At 44.1% G+C, this 26,079-nt stretch overlaps 2 protein-coding genes and 1 pseudogene across 2 annotated transcripts in view; 2 read left to right on the top strand and 1 right to left on the bottom strand.

Annotated features, from left to right (window-relative positions):
• Positions 1 to 26,079, top strand: part of LOC103347431 (translation initiation factor IF-2) — a 779,171-nt gene that overhangs the window by 409,177 nt on the left and 343,915 nt on the right. The gene's annotated exons all lie outside the window — the stretch shown is intronic.
• The window catches only part of LOC127489307 (golgin subfamily A member 2-like), a 122,993-nt gene that overhangs the window by 20,893 nt on the left and 76,021 nt on the right, over positions 1 to 26,079 (bottom strand).
• Positions 77 to 26,079, top strand: LOC138847049 (small ribosomal subunit protein eS6-like; annotated as a pseudogene).

Raw genomic sequence — 26,079 nt, 5'->3', positions numbered from 1 at the left:
AAAATTAATGGAAATAGGAGAGGGAGGAGGAAGAAGGGTTGGAGCGTGGGTGGGAGGGAGGGAAGGATGGGGAATATCACTATGTTCCTAGATCTGTATATAGGAAATACATGAAACTTGTATACCTTAAATAAAATTTAGCCTCCGAAGTGGCCAGCTGCTTCAAAATGAAGCTGAATACCTCCTTCCCAGCCACTGGCTGCCAGAAACTCATCCAAGTGGACGATGAACGTAAACTTCGTACTTTCTATGAGAAGTGTATGGCCACAGAAGTTGCTGCCGACACCCTGGGTGAAGAATGGAAGGGTTATGTGGTCCAGATCAGTGGTGGGAATGACAAACAAGGTTTTCCCATGAAGCAAGGTGTCTTGACCCATGGGCGGGTCCACCTTCTGCTGAATAAGGGGCATTCCTGTTACTGACCAAGGAGAACTGGAGAAAGAAAGCTCAAATCAGTTCGGGGCTGCATTGTTGATGCCAGTTTGAGTGTTCTCAACTTGGTCATTGTAAAAAAAAAGAGAGAGAGAGAGAGAGAGAGAGATATTCCTGGATTGACAGATACCACGGTGCCTCGTCGCCTGGGTCCTAAAAGAGCCAGCAGAATTCATAAGCGTTTCAGTTTCTCTAAAGAAGATGATGTATGCCAGTATGTTGTAAGAAAAGCCCTTAAACAGGGTAAGAAACCTAGGACCAAAGCACCCAAGATTCAGCGTCTAGTTACTCCACGTGTCCTGCGACACAGACGCCGGTGAATTGCTCTGAAGAAACAGTGTACTAAGGAGAACAAAGAGGAGGCTGCAGAATATGCTAAACTCTCAGCCAAGAGAATGGAGGAGGCCAAAGAAAAATGCCAGGAACGGATTGCCGGGAGATGTGGGCTGTCTTCTCTGAGAGCGTCTACTGCTAAATCTGAGTCCAGTCAAAACTAAGGTTTAATAACAACAAATGAATAAGATTGTGTTTCAGACCTCAAAAAATAAAAATAAATACAAATTTTGTTCACCTTTTCAAAAAACCTGATCCACTCATTGTTGGGGAATGGGACAGCCTGGCCAGCTGTGCCCCTCCCGACATGTACAAGCAAAAGAAGTTTAGTGCTGGGCTTTTTCCACCCTGCCCGTTGCTAACCACAAGATCCTGTTTTGACTTTAAGCATCCTGTTACTGCATGTTTCCCACATTTACTAAGTTTTGCTTCTTACTGATTTGGTAACATGTTTTCCGTGAATCATATATAAATAGATGGACGGTGGGAGGGGGATATATAAGAGGGTTGGAGGAGGCGAAGACAGTGGGCGTTCGCGACATGTAACCCGAGTCTGCTAAAAAATAAAGTGGAAGCTGAAAAGCCGATAAACGCGTCTGGTGTCTCCGAGGTCTCGCTGGTGTTAACCTATCCGGAAGGTGCATGCCTGCAACTGGTGCCGTGACTCAGATCGCTGCGACGCGGAAAGAAGGTAAGAAAAAAAAAGTCTATAGACGGGAGTCTAGGGGAAAAAGTCTAGGAATACCGCGGTACAATGGGGAACACACAGTCCACCACGAAAATGCACCTATTGATTAGCCGCCTTTTAAAGGCAACGGGTATGCCTGTAAAGAGTGTAGCTGTGTGCAATTTTACTAGGATACTATATAAAACTTGTCCTTGGTTTGTTGAAGAAGGAGATTTATCACAGGTTTGGTGGAGACGGGTGGGACATGAATTGCGAAATGCTGGAGTCGAGGAGGGAGTGATCCACTTGTGGTATCTGATAGATACTGCCTTACGGTCAGAGGGTGACCAGGTCAGGGAACTCTTAGATGAAGGCTCCAAACTACTGGAGGAGCTCAGCGAAGACTCCCTTGATAGTAGCAAAAAAGGAGACAATATAGAGTAACAAAGGATGGAAGCAAGCGGAGGAGCCCGACCAAAAGCGAAACATCTGCAGACGCTGGAATTGCCTCCACTTTACCCCGAGTTGCCCTTAATGCCCTCCGCTCCTCCTTACGAACTGCCCCCTCATCCTATGTGCTGTTGCTGTTTTGCCGGCAATGCTTCAAGCGAGATGAGGCCCATAGTTTTAGAGTCTGGGCCGGAGAAGCAGACTAGAAGGCAAATACTTGAAAACGAAAGTGCTCGTAATGACGATGAAGCTGCTTTTCTTATAAATACTGGGGAATCAACTCCCCACCCACCGCGGCGCCTGAAACCAAATTGGGAAGAGTTCTTTAACCCCCATCAGATCTTTCCAGTGACCGAAGACCGCCAAGGAAATCGCGGGTGGACTCCGGTCAACTTTACAGCATTAAAAGAGCTGCAAAGCAGTGACTCTCTACGGGCCACATGCTAACTTCACCAAAGCGATCCTAGGAACCTTAGGCACTCAGGGCCTAGTCCCTGAAGATTAGAGAAATGTCTGCAAGGCGGTCCTTTCAGGGGGAGATTATCTCTTATGGTCAGCTGCTTATAGGGAACTAGCTCGTACTCAGGCGGCACAAAACTCAGCTGATGGACAACCTGCCTGGAATGAGGACATGTTAAATGGAGAGGGAGCATTCCATGCAGAAGTGGTGCAAGCTCGGTGTCCCTGGGAGGTATTACAACAAATAAGAGATATAGCCTTGAGGGCCTGGAAGGTAGTGCCAAAAAAAGGGGAAGTTAAACACAGTCTTACTAAGATAATACAAGGACCGACTGAGCCTTATGCAGATTTTATTAACCACCTTTATGAAGCTGCGGGCAATCTGTTTGAGTCTCCTGAAGAGGCCGCACCCTTGCTGAGACGACTGGCATATGAAAATGCTAATAAGACATGTTGCTCCGCGCTAAGGCCTTGGCAACATAAGGACATCCCTACCTTTATGAAAATTTGCAGAGATGTCATGGATGATGTTGCCTCTGGGGCTCATGCTGCTATGGCAATGGCTAAGGCCAATAGAGCGAGTGACCACAAATGTTTCGCTTGCGGCCAGCCTGGACATGTAAAAAAGGAATGTAGACATCATAAGCCCAACAAATGACAGCCAGGATTATGCCCTAAATGTGGGAAAGGTAATCATTGGGCCAGTGATTGTTATTCTAAGACTGATAGAGCAGGAAACCCCATTCTCCAGGAGTCAAAAAATGGGAGAGGGGCCCCACCACACAGGGCCCGAAGCAAAATTGGGTGCACCAGCAATCAAAAAAAGGGGATCAGGAACAGTAAGCTGTTTCGAATTGCGGCCAACAGAGTCTCAAATATTAACTCCAGCTATGGGTCCTCAAATCATTGATGTAGTCCCTACTAAAAATTCTCTTCCCAATACTGGCTTCAGACTAGTGATTGGACGAGCCACCAATTTTCAGCACAGACTCCAAATTCAGCCAGCAATAGTAACTTTCCCCACATGCAAACCTAAAGTTATCGTTCAAGCCACCTTAGGTGCAGCTATCGTAGATAATGACAGACCCTTAGCACAACTACTATGCTGGCAAAATATTAGAGAGCTAAACAAGGAAGTAATTTTGCAGCACTCTCCTTATCATTGGGAAACAGACCACTTTGGCCTCTTGTCATTCAGGGAAAAACAATACAAGGCTTGTTAGATACTGGGGTGATGTAAGTATTATAGACGCAGATGACTGGCCTCCCTCCTGGCCAACACAAGAGTCAGAGAATACACTGGTAGGGTTGGGTACTACCCATGCTCCACCTAGGAGTGCCAGCATCCTCACTTGGACCGACAATGAAGGCCATTCTGGACAGTTCCAACCATATATCTGTAAGCTGCCAGTTACCCTTTGGGGACGAGATGTCCTACAGGAACTAAGACTTACCTTGACTAATGAAAAGAGAAAACAAAAGGATCGCAGGCTGCGTGGAACATCATGACATGAATGGGATATAAAGGTGGAGGCCTGGGAGCTAGGGAACAAGGTATTACAACGCCCATTAGTCCAAAAGGAGAAAAGGACAGGCATGGACTGGGTTCCCAGGAGGGGCCACCACACTGCAGCCAATCCCTATAACTTGGCTCTCCTCTAAGCCAGTGTGGATTTTGCAGTGGCCCCTTACAGAAGAAAAATTGGCTGCTGTAAAAACCTTAGTAGAGGAACAATTAGGGGCAGGACATCTTCAGCCATCTACTTCTCCTTGGAATACTCCTATCTTTGTGATTAAAAAGAAATCAGGTAAATATCACCTACTTCATGATTTAAGAGCTATAAATAAACAAATGCAACCTATGGGGGCCACTCAACCTGGCCTCCCCATTTTAACCATGCTACCTAGAGAATGGAAACTAATAGTAGTTGATATAAAGGATTGTTTTTTCTCTATCCCCCTAGCCAAGGAAGATAGACAACGTTTTGCCTTTACAATTCCCTCTATAAATCATATAGGACCCAATGCTCATTTTGAATGGACAGTATTGCCACAAGGAATGACTAATAGTCCCACATTATGTCAAATATATGTTGCTACCAATTGGGGCAAGTCAGCCCGAGCATGACTTGCCCCAATTGGTAGAGTTGGAAACATACCAGGGGATTCCAGTTCAATCCCATCAAGGTGGCATGTACCAATGCCATCTCACTATTCCAAGTGATCAATTTCAGTTCACAATTGATCATAATGAAAGGACTAAGAGTCAAAGGGAGCACATAAACAAGTCTAGTACCTGCTAACACTAACCGATAGAATAAATAAAGGGGAGAGTGGTCCAACATGGGAAGTGAGATACTCAGCAGACTCATAGAATGGCGGATGTCCTAAATAGCACTCTGGCCTCAGAATCAGCCCTAAAGGCACTCGGATCTGGCTGAAAAGCCCATGAGAGTATTTCAGGCATGGAAAGCCAAGACACTCTGGCAAAAAGATCTCTGTGAGTGAGATCCCAGTGGAAAGAACAGGTCTTCAAAGAGGGAGGTGCCTTTCTCTGAAGGGAGGAGAGAACCTCCACTTTGACTATGACCGTGTCTAAACAAGATAAGAGTCGGAGAACTCAAGGGGCTTCCATAGCCTTGGAAACTCATAACTGGTGCATAGGGAGATTACTGATGCCATAAACAGGAGTGTCAATTGGTAAAGTCAACAACAGGAGTCACTGTGCACTTACTCCTCATGTAGGATCTCTGTCCTTAACGTGCTGTACACTGAGGCTTAATGCTATAACGAGTACTCAAACAGTATATTTCACTTTGTGTTTCTATGGGGGTGCAAACGACTGAAATCTTTACTTAATGTACACTAAACTGATCTTCTGTAAAAAAAAAAAAAAAAAAAAAAAAAAAAAAAAGAAAGAAATTATCAATTCCCAACTTGACTCTCACTGGGATTAAACATGACAATAGGTCTGATCTGATTTCATCATCATTTAAAAAAAAAATCATCTATTATTTTTCACTTTATGTTTCTGTGTGGGAGCAAACTGTTGAAATACTTACTTAAGGTATACTAAGCTGATCTTCTGTATATTAAGATAATCGAAAATGAATCTTGATGTGAATGGAAGGGAAGAGGGAGTGGGAAAGGGGAGGGTTGTGGGTGGGAGGGACGGTATGGGGGGGGAAGCCATTGTAACACATGAGTCGTACTTTGGAAATTTATATTCATTAAATAAAAGATAAAAAAAAATATATGTTGCTAAGGCTATTGCACCTGTAAGAAAATTATTTCCACAAATGATAATAGTACACTACATGGGTGATATTCTATTGGCTGCTCTCAACCAGGAAGAATTAGATAAAGCCTTCTTTGCATTAGAGAAATCCCTAAACAATTATAATCTTTTTTTTTGACAGGCAGAGTGGACAGTGAGAGAGAGAGACAGAGAGAAAGGTCTTCCTTTGCCGTTGGTTCACCCTCCAATGGCCGCCGCGGCCAGCGCGCTGCGGCCAGCGCACGGTGCTGATCCGATGGCAGGAGCCAGGAGCCAGGTGCTTTTTTTCCTGGTCTCCCATGGGGTGCAGGGCCCAAGCACCTGGGCCATCCTCCACTGCACTCCCTGGCCACAGCAGAGGGCTGGCCTGGAAGAGGGGCAACCGGGACAGAATCCGGCGCCCCAACCGGGACTAGAACCCGGTGTGCCGGTGCCGCTAGGCGGAGGATTAGCCTAGTGAGCCGCGGCGCCGGCCTTAACAATTATAATCTTATCTTATCCCCTGAAAAGATTCAACGAGTTCTTGCAGTACAATATTTAGGACTACCTAGTATCTGCTAACACTAACCGATAGAATAAATAAAGGGGAGAGTGATCCAACATGGGAAGTGCGATACTCAGCAGACTCATAGAATGGCGGATGTCCTAAATAGCACTCTGGCCTCAGAATCAGCCCTAAAGGCACTCGGATCTGGCTGAAAAGCCCATGAGAGTATTTCAGGCATGGAAAGCCAAGACACTCTGGCAAAAAGATCTCTGTGAGTGAGATCCCAGTGGAAAGAACAGGTCTTCAAAGAGGGAGGTGCCTTTCTCTGAAGGGAGGAGAGAACCTCCACTTTGACTATGACCGTGTCTAAACAAGATAAGAGTCGGAGAACTCAAGGGGCTTCCATAGCCTTGGAAACTCATGACTGGTGCATAGGGAGATTACTGATGCCATAAACAGGAGTGTCAATTGGTAAAGTCAACAACAGGAGTCACTGTGCACTTACTCCTCATGTAGGATCTCTGTCCTTAATGTGCTGTACACTGAGGCTTAATGCTATAACGAGTACTCAAACAGTATATTTCACTTTGTGTTTCTATGGGGGTGCAAACGATTGAAATCTTTACTTAATGTACACTAAACTGATCGTCTGTAAAAAAAAAAAAAAGAAATTATCAATTCCCAACTTGACTCTCACTGGGATTAAACATGACAATAGGTCTGATCTGATTTCATCATCATTTAAAAAAAATCATCTATTATTTTTCACTTTACGTTTCTGTGTGGGAGCAAACTGTTGAAATCCTTACTTAAGGTATACTAAGCTGATCCTCTGTATATTAAGATAATTGAAAATGAATCTTGATGTGAATGGAAGGGGAGAGGGAGTGGGAAAGGGGAGGGTTGTTGGTGGGAGGGACGGTATGGGGGGGAAGCCATTGTAACCCATGAGTCGTACTTTGGAAATTTATATTCATTAAATAAAAGATAAAAAAAAAAGAAAAAAAATATTTAGGACTACGGATTACCCCTACCACAGTAAAGCCTCTTGATTTTAATATCTCCACTCATCATGTTAAAACCTTAAATGACTTACAGAAATTGTGTGGAAATTTAAACTGGATTCGGCCTTATTGTAAAATGACTACTGAAGAAATGCACCCTTTGTTCTGACTTCTGGAAGGTGATGCATGCCTAAATTCACCCAGACAACTTACAAAGGAGGCAAAACCAGTATTAAAAATTTTTGAACAGCACCTTAAGAGCACCGCTATGCAGTGGTGTGACCCCCACTATGCCCTTAAGTATTTTGTTGTTCATACAAAGTCATTATCCCTATGTTTTACTCTGGCAAGAAGGACCGTTGTTGTCTATATACCCACATAACCATATGCCCAGATCTATTACCTCCTATGTGGAGGCTATGGGAAATTTAGTTTTACAAGCCATCCACTGAGTCGTAGAAATTGCAGGGAGAAGACCACAGTCCTGCATTCTTCCATTAGAGTCTGTAGTCATTCAGGAGTGGGCTAAGGAAACTTGGCAATGGTCCCACATCACCATCACCCTTGACATAAGTGTAGATAACCATTATCCCAATCATCCCTTTATTAGATTTTGCAACACGGTACCCTTACACTATTTTAAAAGAGTTTATTCTAATCCCATTCCCAAAGCACCCATAGCTTTTACTGATGGAGCAAAAGGAGGTACTGGGGTGGCTATTTTACAAGGTCAGGTGCATCATGCAGTTACTGCGTCTCCCTCACCTCAACATGCAGAGCTAGCTGTAGTGGCTAAGTTATTAAATATGGTTGAGGGTCCTCTTAATATCGTTTCTGATAGCTTATATGTTGTTAATGCTGTTAAGAGGCTAGGCTCCCCTTCGTTAATATCCAAAAGTTCTACAGTGTTTCCTTATTTTGAGCTTGTTCAGCACGCTTTATTTAGGAGATCAGATCCCATTTTTATCACCCATATTAGAGCACATACCTCTCTGCCAGGTCCTCTCACCGCGGGAAACGCCCTTGCCGATCAACATTGCCGCTTCCTTTTAGCTTGCACTGCCATGGAACAGGCAATGGAATATCACAAACTTTGGCATGTTAATAGTAAGACCTTAAGTATGAGGTTTAATATCCCTATTCATAAAGCTAAATCTATTGTCCAAAATTGTGAAAAATGTGTTATTCATCAGCCTGTTACTATGCCCACTGGAGCTAATCCCCGGGGCCTTTATCCATGTCACATTTGGCAAATGGATGTAACGCATATCCCTGCCTTTGGCAAGCTATCCTGTGTCCATGTTATGGTGCATACTTACTCAGGAGTAGTTATGGCTACCGCCGCCGCCAAAGAGTCTGCCTCCCATGTAATGCAACATATGTTACAATGTTTTGCTTCTTGGGGAATTCCTAATATAATAAAAACTGATAATGGACCTGCTTATACTTCTAAGGCTTTTGCTGAGTTTTTAGCAACTTTTCATATCTCTCATTTAACCGGCATCCCATATAACCCTACTGGACAAGCCATTGTGGAACGCACTAATCTGTATCTGAAAAATTTTATATTAAAACAAAAAGGGGGAATAGGGGCACTATCCCATTCCCCTAAAGACATTCTCAACCTCGCCTTACTTACCATAAATTTTTTAAATAAAAAAGATGATGGTCTCCCCCCGGCAGAACGTTATGTAATCTCGGAACAGACCCCCAGTAGTTATAAACCCCATGAACTGACAGAAGCTCAGCCACCCGTTAGAAAAATGATTATGTGGAAAGACCCACAAGATAACAAATGGAAAGGCCCATACCCATTAATAAGAAGGGTACGAGGCGCTGTTTGTTTTCTCCCACAGGAAGAAAAAAATCCAACATGGACTCCAGAAAGACGGACAAGAACAATAGAGTGGCAAGATGATCGTGATCCCAATCCTACTAATAATGACGCCACTGTCACCGACGATGGCCAAGCTGGATGAGTATTGGGGTCTCTTGAGAGCCCTACCTCTCCTTCTACCTGTTTCTAATTCTTCTAACCTTCTGCCAGTTGTGTATTTGCATAACTCTACCATAGGTGAAAGATTCGGAGTGCCTTACAACAGTCTTGTCAATTCTTCCCATCAGGGCCAGGTTAACTTACCCATCCACCTTTCGGGAGTGCTATGCTTCCATAAGCCTAAGTTTGGTGCAGATCTTTGTGGTTATAATTATACCGGCTTTCCTACACCATGTATTAATTTGGCCACTTATTCCATGGGAGATGTTATCAACTGGAATGAGTCAGGTAGTTCTTATACAGCCAATATTACAGGGGAACTTATAGCCTTTCGATCTGAGTCGCTACCTCTCAGGTGCCAGGAGTGTCACAGACCATTTGCTCCTTACCCTCCTACCAATCCACTTCCTTCTTGCACTTCTCAGGCACCCCCAATTCTCCAGATGCCTGTCCACCTCTGATCGATTCCCTGTTGCTCCTTAATGTTAATTTCTTTGCACTTTCTTGATTTGCCTTTTTTTTTGACAGGCAGAGAGTGGACAGTGAGAGAGAGAGACAGAGAGAAAGGTCTTCCTTTTGCCGTTGGTTCACCCTCCAATGGCTGCCGCGGCCAGCACGCTGTGGCCGGCGCACCGCGCTGATCCAAAGGCAGGAGCCAGGTGCTTCTCCTGGTCTCCCATGGGGTGCAGGGCCCAAGCACGTGGGCCATCCTCCACTGCACTCCCTGGCCACAGCAGAGAGCTGGCCTGGAAGAGGGGCCACCGGGACAAAATCCGGCGCCCTGTCCGGGACTAGAACCCGGTGTGCCGGCGCTGCAAGGTGGAGGATTAGCCTAGTGAGCTGTGGCACTGGCTATGATTTGCCTTTTCATCACCCAATGAAACCCATGTATCATCCCCTGTTTGCCTTCAGCATCCCTTCTTTTGGTGTCGCTGTAATGCTACTAATAATACTTGCACTACAGGAGTTATTTCCTCATGTGTTAAAGTAAATTTAAATGAAGCGGAAATATTGGTGGTTGTGCGGATTCCCATTTGGATTCCTGTACCAGTTGCGGTGTCTGAGAAGGACTTCTCAATGGCTATTTGACACAGGAGAGACTTTGGGGTCACCGCAGTTGTCATTACCGTAATTGCGGCGTTATCAGCTGGTGTGGCCACTATTGGCATGGCCGTGAGCCAAACCTCCACACTGTCCACACTTGATAGCATCACAAGATCTACCGCCCAGGCACTTGATGATATACTGCTATTCAGCTGTTAACTCAATGAACGGATTTATTGCAAGATCAGGCCTGGCTGGCATACCCTGTGTTATTCGATCTACTGCAGTTTGTGTTACCGCCTACCCCTACAACCACTTTTCATTTGCCGCTAATCAGTCCCATCTTTTGGGTAGCATGTTAAATGGTAGTTGGAATCCAATTAAACAATGGGCCGCTATTATAGGGTTGGCTCTTGTTGTGCTTATAACAGGATCAATTATTGTTCGGATCTCGCAAGGGCTGTTCAGGCGTCAGCGTAATATGCAAATGGTGGTTAAATAAGCCATGCTAACATTCAATAACCAGTACCCCATGCAAAATAGACAGATTCAGGTGTGGCTGAATCTGCTGGACCAGTAGTCAAAGATGGGTAAGTTCTGAGAGGTCTTCAAGGCAACCTAAGACAGGGCATGAACGCTCCCTCCACACCTCATGTTCATGTGCCAATGACGGATAAGCCCGATAGATGCTGTTGGTCACCTAAGACAGGCACAGTACCACTCCATTTTGCAAAGAAATAAGGGGGAGATGTCGGGGAATGGGACAGCCTGGCCAGCTGTGCCCCTCCCGACATGTACAAGCACAAGAAGTTTAGTGCTGGGCTTTTTCCACCCTGCCCGTTGCTAACCGCAAGATCCTGTTTTGACTTTAAGCATCCTGTTATTGCATGTTTCCCACATTTACTAAGTTTTGTTTCTTGCTGATTTGGTAACATGTTTTCCGTGAATCATATATAAACAGGTGGACGGTGGGAGGGGGATATATAAGAGGGTTGGAGGAGGCAAAGACAGCGGGCGTTCGCGACATGTAACCCGAGTCTGCTAAAAAATAAAGTGGAAGCTGAAAAGCCGATAAACGCGTCTGGTGTCTCTGAGGTCTCGCCGGCGTTAACCTATCCGGAAGGTGCACGCCTGCAACTCATCTTTTTAAAAAAATTTTATTTCATGTTTCAGTTCTGATATTATTTCTGTCTTCTAACTCTGGGATTTTCTTGCTTTTTGCGGTCCTTGAGGTGCATTGTTGTGTTTGTTGCATTTCCATTTCTTAGGCCATCCTCTGCTGCTTTCCCAGGTGCATCAGCAGGGAGCTGGATCAAAAGTGCAGCAGCTGGGATTTGAACTGGCACCCATATGGGATGCCGGTGCTGCAGGCAGAGGCTTAACTTGCTACACCATGGTACTGGCCCCTCAAATCCATTTTTCAAAGTTCATTCTGATGTGTCCTGACCTCCACTGCTGCCTGGAGGTGCTCACAGCCTGAGCCCTGAGGGGCCGTGTGGCATCCTGGCCAGCCTCGAGCACCCTTGGTGCAGCTTTGGCTCACAGCTAGTTAAATGCCCTTGAACTTGTCCCCCATGTACACAAAAATTATCTAGGGGCTGGTGTTTGTGATGTAGCAGGTAATGCTGCTGCCTGTAATGCCAGCATCCCATATCGGCACCAGTTCAAGTCCTGGCTGCTCCACTTCCAGTCCAGCTCCTTGCTAATGCACCTGGGAAATTAGTGGAGGATGGCACAAGTGTTTGGGCCCCTGCAGCCATGTGAGATCTGGAAGAAGCTCCTGGCTCCTGGCTCTTGACTTTGGTCAGGGCCAGCTTCAGCCATGAGGCCATTTGGGTAGTGACCCAGTGGATAGAAGATCTGCCTCTCTCCCCCTCTCTCCCTGTAACTCTGCCTTTCAAATAAATAAAAATAAATCTCTAAAAGATTATCAAAAATATGTTGATACTGAGATCACATACAGCATCCTAAATATATAGCCCCTTAGTCTGAGTCGATGCCACCTACAATAGCATACACAAATTCTGCTCCTGTGTGCCTTGGTCCAATACTGCTTTTCTTGTTATTGATAACATAGTCATGCCTTGTGTGCACAAACTTGCCTGTGTATAATTAATTTTATGTAATTCCCTCTAAGTGTTGTAGGAGTAAAAGGTGGATTCCTGGGGCAGCAATAAGTCACCTCTTGGTGTCTACATCCCACATAGGATTTCCTGGGTTTACATCTGGTCCAGTCCTGATTTCAGCTTCCTCCTGATGTGCACTGTGGGAGACAACAAGTCTCACAAGGGCCCAAAACACAGCCCACAGTTCTTTGTGGGCTCCAGTGTTGGAGTGTGGGTGGGCGTGGATGATACGGGACTTTGCTTGTCATGGAATGGGAGCTGGAAACACATCTGCTTAGAAGCTGACAACCAAGGCACAGAGATGAGTCTGAATCCCATTGTTTCAAGCATGTGGGGGCAAAACCCCCAAGCTACTTCTTGGAATCTGTGCCACCACTAGGAGAAGTACTAGGCTAAGACTGCCGGGGGGTGTGTTTGGGAATTTGTAATTTGCCGGAGGATACAGACATGCAGGCAGTTTACAATAGACCCTTTCCGGGTCATATTCAGGAGTGGGAGATGATTTCCCTCAGATGAGAGTGTGAGTTTTCTACATGAGTGCAGATTTGTGTTAGCCAATATAGTATATCTTCTCCTAGACAAGCCCTTGTTCACCCCTCACACATACTGCTCTGCACAAAGGTGCCTTGCCCAAGAACTCCTCTTCACTATTCCTCCCTGTGAGAAGTAAACACTTGGTGCATTTTCAAAGTAAGAATGGTAGATTCCGTGCACCTGAGTTTTTAGGGACCCAGGAAGGTTGTGGCCAAACAGCTGAAGCAAATGCCAGGAAGATTGTCACGCTGTTGTTACTCAGCCAATGAGGAACTGGGGGAGGGATCTGCTTGCTAGGAAATAAATAGCTTTCTGGAACCTGCTCCCAGTGTGCTGGCACAAAGCGTTGCAAGATCGGAAGTTGGGTCTCGCTCTTCTTGCACTCACTGAGTCGAGTCCATCGCTTGAGTGAATGAGTGAGGCTGTTTCTCACACAGACCAAGCTTTAGGAATCATCTTTCAGCCAATGGAGGGCTGCCCGTGGTGTGTGTGTGTGTTCCCCGAGAGGCAAACATGCGTGGTCTTGCCTTCATTATGTGCCTGTGGTTTCCTGGGCTGTCCTGAGCTTCAAAGACCCCCAGGGATGAGAGAAGGCAGGGACCGCAGTTTCCTTGCCATGAAAGCATACATTTTGCCCACATGAGAGGGTTGTTTGGAGAAGGCTGCACATCTAGCAGCTAGCAGAGCTGCTTCCTGAGTTCAGGAAACTTCGCCCTGGTTGCAGTGCTGGTCACAATGGGGTGAGGGTGAGGGACTGAGCTAGAGCTCAGGGCTCCGCTTCAGGGGGCTGTGCTTAGTCTGAAGTTTTACTCTTTCTGCTGATGCCTTTTTTATGTATTTGAAAGAGTTACACAGAGAAGGAGAGGCAGAGAGAGGCAGAGAGAGAGAGAGGCAGAGAGAGAGGCAGAGACAGACAGAGAGGCAGAGACAGAGAGGGAGATGTCAGTCTTCCATCCGCTGGTTCACTCCCCAGTTGGCCATAATGGCCAGAACTGTGCTGATCTGAAGCCAGGAGTTGGGAGCTTCTTCTGAGTCTCCCATGCAGATACAGGGGCCCAAGGACTTGGGCCAGCTTCTACTGCTTTCCCAGGCCTTAGCAGAGAGATGGATCGGAAGTGGAGCAGCTGGGTCTTGAACTGGCACCCATATGGGATGCTGGCACTGCAGGTGGCAGCTTTACCTGCTATGCCACAGTGCTGTTCATCCTTATGACATTGTTGTGCTTTTTTTTGAAGATTTATTTATTTGAAAGTCAGAGTTTTACAAACACACACACACACACACACACACACACAGGTCTTCCATCCACAATTGGCCGCAACGGCTGGAGCTGTGTCGATCCTGAAGCCAGGAGCTTCCTCCAGGACTTGGGCCATCTTCCTCTGCTTTCCCAGGCCATAGCAGAGAGCTGGATCAGAAGTGGAGCAGCCGGGTCTTGAACCAGTGCCAATAGGGATGCTGGCCCTTCAGGCCAGGGCATTAAGCCGCTGCAGCACAGCACCAGCCCTGTCTTGTCTTCTGATTCCTGGTGTTTCCAAACTCTCCATCTTCCTGTCCTCCAGTGAGCCCCTCCCCTTGCCTGTCTTTTTCACCCCTTCTCCCCTCCAGCCCTTCCTCCTCCTGTCTGCCTATGCATATCAACTGTTATGGCTGTGAATGCAAAGGCCTGCCTTACTCCTGGTGTTTCATTTCATGTTTGATCCTAGTATGAAAGGTGATTTTATGTAATGACTGAACGGGGCCACCAAGTGCCCACACATTTGGCCAGGCATAAATTTGATGTTTCTGTGTGGGTACTTCTGGCTAGGTTTAACATCTGTAGACTTTGTCAGGGAAATCGCCCTTCCTGGTGAGGTTTGAGTGGAGCAAAAGGGCTACTCAGTCCGTGAGCAGGAGCGGACCCTCCTACCTTAGTGCCTTAGATAACTGACTAATACTCTGATAGTGTCCTAGAATTGAATGAATGGCTCTCCTGGGTCTCCAGATGGGGACATGGACATGTTGGTCCCTGGGATCCTCCCCAAATGACTCAGGAGTGTCAGTAGCTGTATAATGCATCTTTCTTTGCCAATACAGGCAAATGCCAGATACATAGAGGGATGAATGGATGGTTAAATAGATTCAACAGATGCAAACATGGAGATTTCTGCATTCTGTTGTTTCTACTTACATTGGCATTTCTGGTTAATTTCCACAGAAATCTTGAGGATCTGAATTATGCTAAGGTGTCAGGCAGTGTGGTTTTGTAAAGATGAAAGAAATGGCAGTGTACCCTGAATGCACAAGCTTGGTGGGTAGATAAAGCAAACTCGCCTAAGAAGACAAAGAACAAATCAAAGTAGAGCACAGGGAGATACTTTGTCTCGCAGAACAGGAGCACAGTTGAAATGTGTGCCTGTGTAATCCGCAATGAGGCCAATTGTGGTCAGAATAAAATTAACTCACCTGTTTCGGGGATCGGTAGGAGCAGTAAGACACCCTGGTTTTTCCTTAGATGAGCTGATTCCTCCATGTTGACTGTCCATCAGCCACACCTGGGTAGACCCCTGAGCTATGATGACCCGAAGATCTCAACACGTTTCCGCCTTGCCTGAGCCTGTGAGTCTGGCCAGGCATTAGATTCCCTCCTTGCAAAATGCCCTGCACAGTGCTGAAATAGTTTGTCCAAGCTCTCTGTCTGATGGCTGAACTGCTAGTGGTGATGTACTAGTGTGTTCTCATCCCAGATTAGATCCATGGTCACAGCTTCATTGAGATACTCTTGGAATGGAGGAGCTAAATTGTTCATGCTCCCCTGGGACCTGTCTAACCAAATCTAGTTGCAAATGATACAGTAGCTTCTCTGGGGAAGGAAGATTGTTTCTTTGGTTTCTAGGAATAATCTATTGTTACACCTAGAAGAAGAGTCTTTGGGTGGAATCCAAAACTCCCCAGGCAGCTGTCTGGTGAGTGGCACACAGGGAGGTGCACAATGTACCATAGTGATTCTTTTTTATGATTTATTTTATTTATTTGAAATAGGTAGAGACAGAGAGGTCTTCATCCACTGTCTTACCCCCAGATGGCCACAATGGCCAGAGCTGTGCTGATCTGAAGCCAGGAACCAGGAGCTTCCTTTGTGTCAGGATCTCCCCCTTCGGGAACTGGCCAGGTTACCATGAAGGAAGAGTCGAGGAGACTGAGGAAGGTCAAGCTATACATACTTTATTGATACTCTAGGCGACTAGGAGGAGAGATCGCTCAAGCCTACTCCTGTGGACATTAGGCAGTACGGACCAGGAGCTTCTCCCCGCGGGCACTAGGCACTACTGACCGGGGAGAGAGGCTGAGCAACCTCTGGTTTACAGCAGCTGAGGGTCCCTTTATATAGTTTCTAGAAGCTAGCCCCGCCCACATTCCCACCCCACAGGGTCCCATCATCAAGGCAATGACAGTTTGTGGTTAGGCCCTCTAGGCCATCCGTTTTCAAATCTTACCAGCTAGGGTGGCTACTATTCTACTTTTCCTTCAAGCTGGGCGCGACTGCGACTGCGGCTGCACAGTTACTTTCTTTCAAAGGGTGCTACAGTTACTTTGTTTCAAACGGTGCTACAATTACTTTCTCCATGAATGGTTCCCTAACAGTCCTCCCTTTTCTTTTCTTTAAATGCGCTCGTAGTCCTGCAAAGCCCATTGAGCAGCTGGGCCAAGGGGATGAACATTCTTGAGCATATTCCGGATTGATTTCCAGATTCGGGATCTTCCTTTTCCTCTTCTATTTCTGGCGGGCTGGGTTCCTTTCGGAGGGCTAGGTATCCCTTCATAAAATTCTGTCCAATTGAGAAGAGGTGCTGTAAGGTAGGCAAGCATACAAGAACCATACAGAATATTGCTTCTATTTTAAATCATTTCCAGGATGGGAGCCAAGAGGAAACTGTGTCAGTCAGAGTATTTATTGTCTGTTCCACTGTTCTGACTTGACCTATCTTAAATGCCGCTATATGTTGAAGCTGTATTATCTGTAGAGCGCTCTCAGTAATGTTAGCCTCAAGATGAGCTGTTGCGTTTACCCACTCTAGCCAGGTAGAATGGTTGTGTTTGAACATATCAGCTAGTTGCGTTGCATTAGGAATGGATAGATTGTTCCATGGAATGGTGGTAATGCAAACTCTTCCAATTGCTTCACACTTGAGTTCTCTTTCCAAAGCTAGTATAGTAATTATCTGTTCTATTTGTACCATGCGTGCTTCGAGCATCTGGAGCCCCATAGCATGCGTCTTAAGCAGTGCTGACTGGTCACCTAGCTGAGCCTGCTGCTCCTGAATTACCTTCAGGAGGGATTCCAAAGCATCTCCCTGTAGTTGTGTAGTGCTTAGAGCCAGTGCTCCAGTCACAGCGCCAGCTACTGTGGCTGCTGACACCGCTATAGCGGCAATAGCTGCTGTTACTCCAAAGTCTCTTTTTTTGTGCATAGGTTTTATTGGTATAGTCAAATCAGACATATTTACTGGTACATATGTGAAGGAAGTTGCTTTTACCACCATATATGGAGCCAAGAATGTTATCATTCTCTCTTCCCATTTCAGGCCTCTCATACAGCAACTGAGCTCCTTTTTAGAATCTAATGAGTGTGTGCATCTAGCATACAATACTTCCCCTTCTGTTCTACCTGTCCAATTTCCTGGGTCTTCCCTTACTGGAATTTTTACAAAATGTTTGTGAAACATTTCATATCCTGCCTGCCAAAAACAATGTGTTGACTGATTGCTACTTGGAGGTCTACCTATAATATATCTTTGCTCTGAGCCATTTTTACAAATAAAAGAGCAAATTATTAATATCAGGGTATGTATAGGCTGGTGGGTTTTCTACTAGGCCTAACACTTGTTCTGTTTTTATCCTTGGCAATATAATTAAGATGATTCCCACAATCTCATTAAATTACCTAATATTTTAAATCATTTAATCGTTTGCTTACCTTCAATTGACTTACCTTTATCTGGGTCCCATCTCCGTTTGCTGCTGCTGTTGCCATTTCTGGAGTTCTTTAGTCCTAGCTCTGGAATATGAAATCCCTAATTCTTTCTGTAAAAAGCATCTTACAAACATATGAGTTCTTTTGACAGAATAATTGCAATTGATATTCCATTAGTGCCTAATTGGAAATTCCCAAGTCTTGAGGTCCTGGGGCTGGAACCATCCTAACATGTCTTTGGGGCAAGCTAATAATCCCCTTTTCAGGTGTGTCGATCACTACTGCTCCTTCTCCTTTCCAAAGGATGGTAGTGGGCCCTTTCCAGTCTTTACTGTTTGGTAATCTATAAAAGGAAGAGTTTTTTATCTTTAAATTTCTGGAGTTGGAGCGTTTGCTCTAGTTCTTGCCATCTCTGATGAATATATCTTTCAGTAGGGGTATAGCCCCCTATTCCTCCCCTTTTCTTTTGATTAAGGGCGATAAGAGCCAATTGTAGCCGTGCTTCAACGGTTTGAACTACATCAGCAAATTTATCCATTTCTTGTTTTAAGGATTGATTGGCTCTCTCAACCATTCCTTGTGACTGTGGATTATAGGGTGTGCCTGTGGTATGATCAAAATTTAAATATCGGCACAATCCTGTGACCCTTTCTGCTGTGAAGTTAGGGCCATTATCTGTATGGAGTGCTTGGATATGAAATAGATTCTGTAGTTCTAATATTCCTCATACTGTTTCCTGAGCAGTCTCCTTAGGAATTAGCTTAGCCCATAGAAGGCCAGTAGATGTCTCAATGGCTACCAGAATTAGCTGGGCCTCACAGTGGGTCACATCCATTTGCCACAGTCCTAGCCCTGATCTACTAATTTGAGGAGTAGTTCCTCTTTTATGTACACACTTGGGGAAGTTCTTTATTATTTGTTCTGCTACAATTTTTGGTAAGCTGAATTGTTGTCTCAAGTATGACACATCACTATGCCACTTAGCATGATCATCCGTGGCTGTCTCAATATGTTCTAGAAAAAAGATGTTTGGTGCCTTACTATGTCATGGAGGACTGGCATTAAAAATAACTGAGCTACTGTTGTCCTGCTTTTACATATACTATTTTTTGGGATAGGTTAACCAATCTTATCTTTAAAGGATTTTGATCTCCTGGGCTGATGAAACCTCCAACTACCCTTACTTTGGCCTCAGTCATCTCTGATGTTTCTGTTATCCACCCCCACTGTCCTGGGATTATGGTAATTTGTGTTTGAAGGTTAAGGGTCTCTATTACCTTTGGCATAAGTACCAGATCTTTTGGGGGCACTTATGGAGTATCCAATCTGTTCTGGTTCTTTTTCCTTAATGTGGCCACCTTGTACTACCAGGTTTATTTGAGTTGTATTTATTTGTGAAACTAATTTGTCAATATTTTCTTTGCCTGGGATTCCCTTATGTCCAGGCACCCATTGGATATAAATTTCTTCTTTACTTTCTATAGCTTCTAGTATGGTTCTAAGCAAGGGTTCTTCAATATTTACAGGTAGGAGTCTGGCCTCAGTTAATGTATATACATATTGGGAATCCGTAACTATATTCATTATCAGGGGTCCTTCTTGAAGGGCTAGCAACATGGCTCTTTTTTCTAATTCTTGATTACTTCCCTCACTCTCCTTAACTAGTTTAACTCCATCTGATCTCCAAAAGCCATATTTTCCTTGCCCCTGTTTGCTTCCTCCATCAACACAGTAAGTAGGTCCTGGCATGGGATGACCTTGAAGACTGCTTAGCACCCTTCTAAGCATTAAAGGCACATGGATACATCCAATCTGTGGTACCCAATGCAAGTAGGGGTCTTCCTGAATCATAACATCTAAATCCTCTTTTTTAATAGGTAACCTATATGTAGGTTCTTGCCCTATTTGAATAATGCATTCTTGTCTGATTTTATGTAGACATTTTAGGGCTCTAGTTAGATTAGATGCTGTCAATACCTTTGGAAATTCCTGTCTACCTACCCAAAGGATATCAGATCCTTGGTGCACTTTATAATTTATGGTGTTACCTCTCATCATAACTGTACAGTAAACTTCCTTGCTGGGGTCCAGGAGCTTAAAGTTTTGTGTTCTTGTAATAGCCTCCTTATAGTCCCTAACTCCTGTTTTGCTTTGGGGGTCCATTCCCTGATACTATTTAACTCTTGGTTTCCCTTCATCACAAGAGTAAAAGGTTTTGTCTTAATTCCGGGAACTGCTTGGGTCATCCAATTAAAGAGTCCTACTAACTTTTGTAGTTCATTTAGGGTGGGCTTCTCTGAAGTTCTGGCAACTCTAGTTTTTGCAATATCCATTTATTTGGGTGCAACAAGTACCCCATCCATGAATAGGGATATTGTTCTTGTAATTTCTCATTTGGTGTCTCGAATCCCTTTTCTAAAAGCATTTTTCTGAGTTTTTCTATGGAATGATTGGACCTAATATATATATCATCCATATATTGATAAAGATCTACTTCTGGGTGTTGTTGTCTCCAGGGCTCTAGTATGTCCCTTAGTATACTTTGGTAAATCAAGGGACTTAATACAAAACCTTGTGGGAGGCAATTCCAAACATACCTATGGCCTGGACCTTGATTATTAACCTCTGGGATGGTAAAGGCAGTGCACTGCCTGAAGTCCTTATCCAGAGGGATGGTAAAATAAGCATCCCCTATATCCAAAACAGTAACCTGGTTTCTTCTTTGTAATCCTCCAGGGTGTGGAATACCTAATTGAACTTCTCTTCCCTTATCTACTAATTTATTAAGTTCTCTAAAATCTATTAACATTCATCATTTGCCTGATTTCTTCCTTATCACAAATATTGGGGTGTTCCAGGGATTATCTGGGTCTGCTGGAGATATCTTCCCTTCCTCTAGTAGTCTTTTTGTTATTTCCTTAATTCCTTCTAATTTTTCTTTGGTTAAAGGCCATTGGGGAATCAAGGGACCTTTATTAGGATCTTTCATTTTTATCTTTATTGGGGTGATTTGGGTAGAGAGTTGCGCCATAATTAGGGCTACCCCTAACTTCGTTAATATATCCCTTCCAAATATATTGATGGGAATATCTGGGGATATTAGAATGGATGTCTTTATCTTCCTTCCTTTTTTGTCTTTCAGTGTAATCTGTGATATTTTTTGTAATTTAGAGCACCCTCCCACCCCCTCTATATTTTTCCATCCTTCTGTTATCCCTTCTTTTATTCCTTTAGCCTCTTGTTCCCTTATTATAGTTAAATCAGCCCCTGTGTCTAACAGTCCTATTATATCTTCCCCCCCTAGGTTTACCTTTAAGGTAGGTCTTTGTTTTAATTCTATTTTGGTAGTTTTAGGTAGATCCCTGTCGCAGGGGTTTCCATCTGTGCTTCCCCCAGGGGTGTCGCAGATGGCGGGATAGATGACTGGATATTCTGGGCAGATGCCATCATGGTCTGGGGGGCATTGCCCCCCGCTTTCCCGTTTTTTGGCTGTCTGCATACTTTTGCCATATGTCCTGTTCTCCCACAATCATAGCATTTTAGCGGAGTTTTTTCTCCACTCCTACAATTTCTTGCCATATGCCCCTTTTTTCCACATCTGTAACAAGTTCCCTGAAAACTTCTTGACCCTTGCTGTCTATCTCCAGCCTTTAAGACCTCTGCCAGCATGGCCATCTTATAGGAGGGGGACCCAAATTCCCTACAGGCATACATTTTTTCTTCTAACAAATCTCCTGGTCTTAAATTTCTAAGCAACTTTTTACATTCTTCATTAGCATTTTGAATGCTCATGGTGTCCTTTAAATATGTTCTCAAATCCTCTCTAGATGTTTCCATATCAATCTGAGTAAATAATCAATTAATAAACTCAGGGTAGGGTTCTTTGGGCCCTTGTCTGATGCTAACTGCTTTAGGGGCTCCACTGATAGTTCTCTAGCATTCTTGAAGCGCCTCAAGAACCCATATTCTATAGAGGGTTCTGGCATCTGCAAATCTAGGGCCAGCTGCTTCTTCTGGTGATAATCCAATTCCCCAATCTGATCTGATGTTAGTGGCACTGGTCCAGCCGCGTCGGCTGGGGGAGGGGGATGCATCTCATCCCATAGCATCGCCTTCTCTTTTATCTTATCTATGATTAGCTGTTTCTCTGCTGCAAAGCCAGGAGTTACATTCAGTAGCATATTGATGTCTATCGATGTAAAGTTCACTGAAATTACCGCAAAATAAGTGATGGTAGCTGGGTGTGTGAGACTGTGTTCCTGAACTTGTTTAAGCCAAGCGGCTATGAGTCCAGGTCCCACAGGCTCATATTCTCGTCTACCACCTCTTAACATTATCGGGTAAGATGACTGTTCTTTTGCTTTTTCTTCCTTGCTTAACTCTCTGGGAACAACCTGAGGTTTTTGCCTACATTCTGCTATGGTGTCATAGAGCTTACAGGCATCTCCTGTATTTTTTGGATTTAATCCCTTGCCACAACAAATTAACACCTTAAGGGTGTCTACTGCACATTTATAGTCTTTCCCTGTTGTGGCGCCTTCTCCTTTTTGAAGAAATTCCTCCAGGAGGTTTTCTACCTCTTCCAAGGTCTGCAGATCTTGGAGGTCCCGTCCTGTACAAGCTGCTGCCAGCTTACAAGCCCATGTTATATTTCCTGGGGAGTAGCACTTCACTTTCTTGCCTCTTGATGCCTGGCCTGGAAGGACCTTCACCGTTTCTATACTCACTAGTGCCTGTCTATATTCTTTTGACTGGGACGTCCCACCCATCGTGGTCTCTTTCAACCACCACTACTCACCCTTTTGATGATTCCTCAAGGGCTCGTCTCCTCACCACCATCTGACTTCAGGTCCCTGTTCAGGCGCCAGCTGTCAGGATCTCCCCTCTTCAGGAACTGGCCAGGTTACCATGAAGGAAGAGTCGAGGAGACTGAGGAAGGTCAAGCTAAACACACTTTATGGATACTCTAGGCGACTAGGAGGAGAGATCGCTCAAGCCTACTCCTGAGTTCACTAGGCACTAGGGACCAGGAGCTTCTCCCCACGGGCACTAGGCACTACGGACCAGGGAGAGAGGCTGAGCAACCTCTGGTTTACAGCAGCTGAGGGTCCCCTTATATACAGTTTCTAGAGGCTATCCCCGCCCACATTCCCACCCCCCAGGGTCCCATCATCATGGAAACGACAGTTTGTGGTTAGGCCATCTAGTTAGGCCATCCGTTTTCAAATCTTACCAGCTAGGGTGGCTACTACTCTACTTTTCCTTCAAGCTGCACGCCACTGTGACTGCGCAGTTACTTTCTTTCAAAGGGTGCTACAGTTACTTTGTTTCAAACCATGCTACAATTACTTTCTCTGTGAATGGTTCCCTAACAATATAGGAGTTACTGAAAAAAGTGAAATTGTAAACTTTGAGATAAAATGAAATCATAACTTATCAACATCTATGGGATACAGCCAAAGCAGTTTTAAAGGGAAGTTGATAGCATTAACTTATAGTAAAATACAGAATGGTCTCAAAGATCCAGTGATGCATCTCAAAGACACAGAAACACAGGAGGAAACCAAATGGAAAACCAGAAAGAGGTGAGAAATCATGATGTCCAAAGCAGAAACAAATGAAATTGAAACTTAAAAAAGCAAAGGATCAATAAAACAAAAAGATATTTGAGCTGATTAATGTAATAGATTTTCCTTTAGCCAGACTTGCAAAGAAAAAAAGAGAAACATTCAAACAAAATTAGAGATGAAAAAGCAGTCATTTGAACTGAAACAGAGGATGCTAAGAAACTACTATGAACAAGCATGTGCACATAAACTGACAAACGTCGAGAAAGTGGATAAATGAAGATTCTTAGAGCCTATCAAGATTAAATCAAGATGATATAAATCTAACTACAAGAATAAAAAGAAACAAGATTGCAGCAGTAATTAAACATCTGCCTTCCAGTAAAAATCCAAAACATTTTGGATTTGCTACTGAATTCTATTAAACATTTGAAGAGGAACTTATTCCAGTAATAGTCAAACCATTTCAAAATATTAAATGGGATGGAACCCTGCTAAACTGACTTTACAAGGCTAGTGTCACTCTTATCAAAAACAAAAAAGACAAAACAATAAGAAAACAGACCTATATCCTTTTTGAACAAAGATGCAGAGATTCTCAAAAAACTTAATGAAAAAACCATATAAAAAATCAGACATCATGATCAACTTCAATTTATCCCAAGAATCAAGAGTGTTTCAACAATAGCAAGTCAATAAACAACATAAATCACAAGAAGAAATTAAAAAATAAAAAAGCATATGGCCACCTCAATAGAGGCAAAGACAATGTTGGATAAGATTCAACACCCCTTCATGTTTAAGAAAATACACAAATTAGATATAGAAGAAACATAGGGTCTGCGCAAGTCCTTGGGCCCCTGACCAGGTGGGAGACCTGGAAGAAGCTCTTGGCTCCTGACTTTGGATCGGCACAGCTCCAGCTGTTGCAGCCATCTGGGGAGTGAGCCAGCGGATGGAAGACCTCTCTCTCTGTCTCTACCTCTCTGTAACTCTGTTTTTCAAATAAATAAAATAAATCTTTTAAAAGTTGAAAACACTTCCCATCAGATCTGGACGAAGATAATAATGTCCACTTACACCACACTTCTTCAATAGGGTACAGGAAGTATTAGCAAGACCATTTAGGGAGGAAAAAGAAATTAGCTTTTTTATACACTAAGGATGAACTCCTTGAAAGAGAATTCAAGAAAAAAGATCATTCACAATATCTACAAAAATCAAATGGATAAGAATAAATTTAACCAAAGAAGTGGAAGATTTCTACAATGCAAACTGCAGATCACTCATGAAGGCAATCAACAAGGAAACAAAAACCTGGGAAGTTACCTCTGCTTATGGATCAGAAGTCAATATCATTAAAATACTTACACTACATAAAGCAGTCTACAGATTCAACACAGTAACTATCAAAATATCAAGAACATTATTTACAGAATTAAAAAGTGATCCTGAAATTCATGAGATAAAAAAAAGATCCAGATTAGCCAAAGGTGTATATGGGGATTTGGGGGGCAGGGTCAGTCAACCTGCAGGCATCACAAGACCTGCCTATAAAACATATTACAAAGCCATATATATTAAAATTACACAGTATTGGTAAAGAAAATATATATAGCTCAATGGAGTGGAATACAGATCCCAGAAATTAATTGATGAATATATAGCATCTGCTTTTAGACTAAGATGACCAGCATCCCAAGTCACTGACGATAAAGCTGCATGAAGAACCTAGAGGGAACCCTTCTTGGAGCTCCATGGGGAATAGTATACCTGCAAAACTAGAGGAGAGGAAGAAAAAGGGAGGGCACGTTTTTCTCTCCCCACCACACTGCAACTGTCCTGTACAAGATGATAGAGCAGACACCATTTCAGACATACCCAATAGCTGCACCAGCTTTTCAGTGCCAGAACCAGCCAAGTAGAGACTCCCGAGTCTGGTGGGGAGAGCTAACAGGGAGCTGGGTGTTCGTGACTGTGGGAGGCTTGTGTGCTGAGATGTGTGCATGAGAGGGCTCAGGGTGTGGCTGGGACTTTGGGATGTCACTGTGGGAGAACCCACAGGCTTAGGACTCCCTGGTTACCTGGTGAGGGACATGCTGCAGAATCTGAGCTTACTCTGAGGACTGCACAGATCCTTTGTGTGGTCACTGTGGCAGAGTGGATGAATATAATACTCCCAGGGGCTAGCGCTCAGACACCAGTCTCCTTTGAGGAGAGGAGTTCAGCTAAGTAGAATAAACCTCTCTCCTGATAAAGAGCAAATTTACCATGTCAAATCTAGGTGTGTCACCATAGATATGCCCTTCACCATGGAGAACTGACAGAGTTCCGTGGCCACACCTACAGCATGCCTCTAGCTATTCATTGAAAGCAGATACTCCACTAATCTACAGAGGCATAATACAAAGACAAAAGCCACCACAGTGAAAAAAAAAAAAAAGAAACCACTGGGCATCTCCACAAATGCCATTTAACAGGTGCACCAAAGGAAACAGTAAGGAAGAAAACAACACACCTAAATGAAACAACACTTGAATACTAGATTGTGAAGATGATAATACTGAAGAAATGCCAGAAATGGAATTCAAAAATTGATTACTCTGAAATAATAAGAAGCAAATGCATAAACTACTGAAATGCATACATGACATGAAAGAAAATTTCTCCCATGAAATTGATACCTTAAAGACAAATCAAAATGAAATTAAGAATTCAATAGAGCCAGCCCCATGGCTCACTAGGCTAA

Source organism: Oryctolagus cuniculus, chromosome 19 (assembly GCF_964237555.1).
Source record: "Oryctolagus cuniculus chromosome 19, mOryCun1.1, whole genome shotgun sequence".
NCBI lineage: Eukaryota > Metazoa > Chordata > Mammalia > Lagomorpha > Leporidae > Oryctolagus > Oryctolagus cuniculus.
Note: the sequence above shows the minus strand (reverse complement) of the source record. Positions and strands in the feature narration are given on the sequence as shown.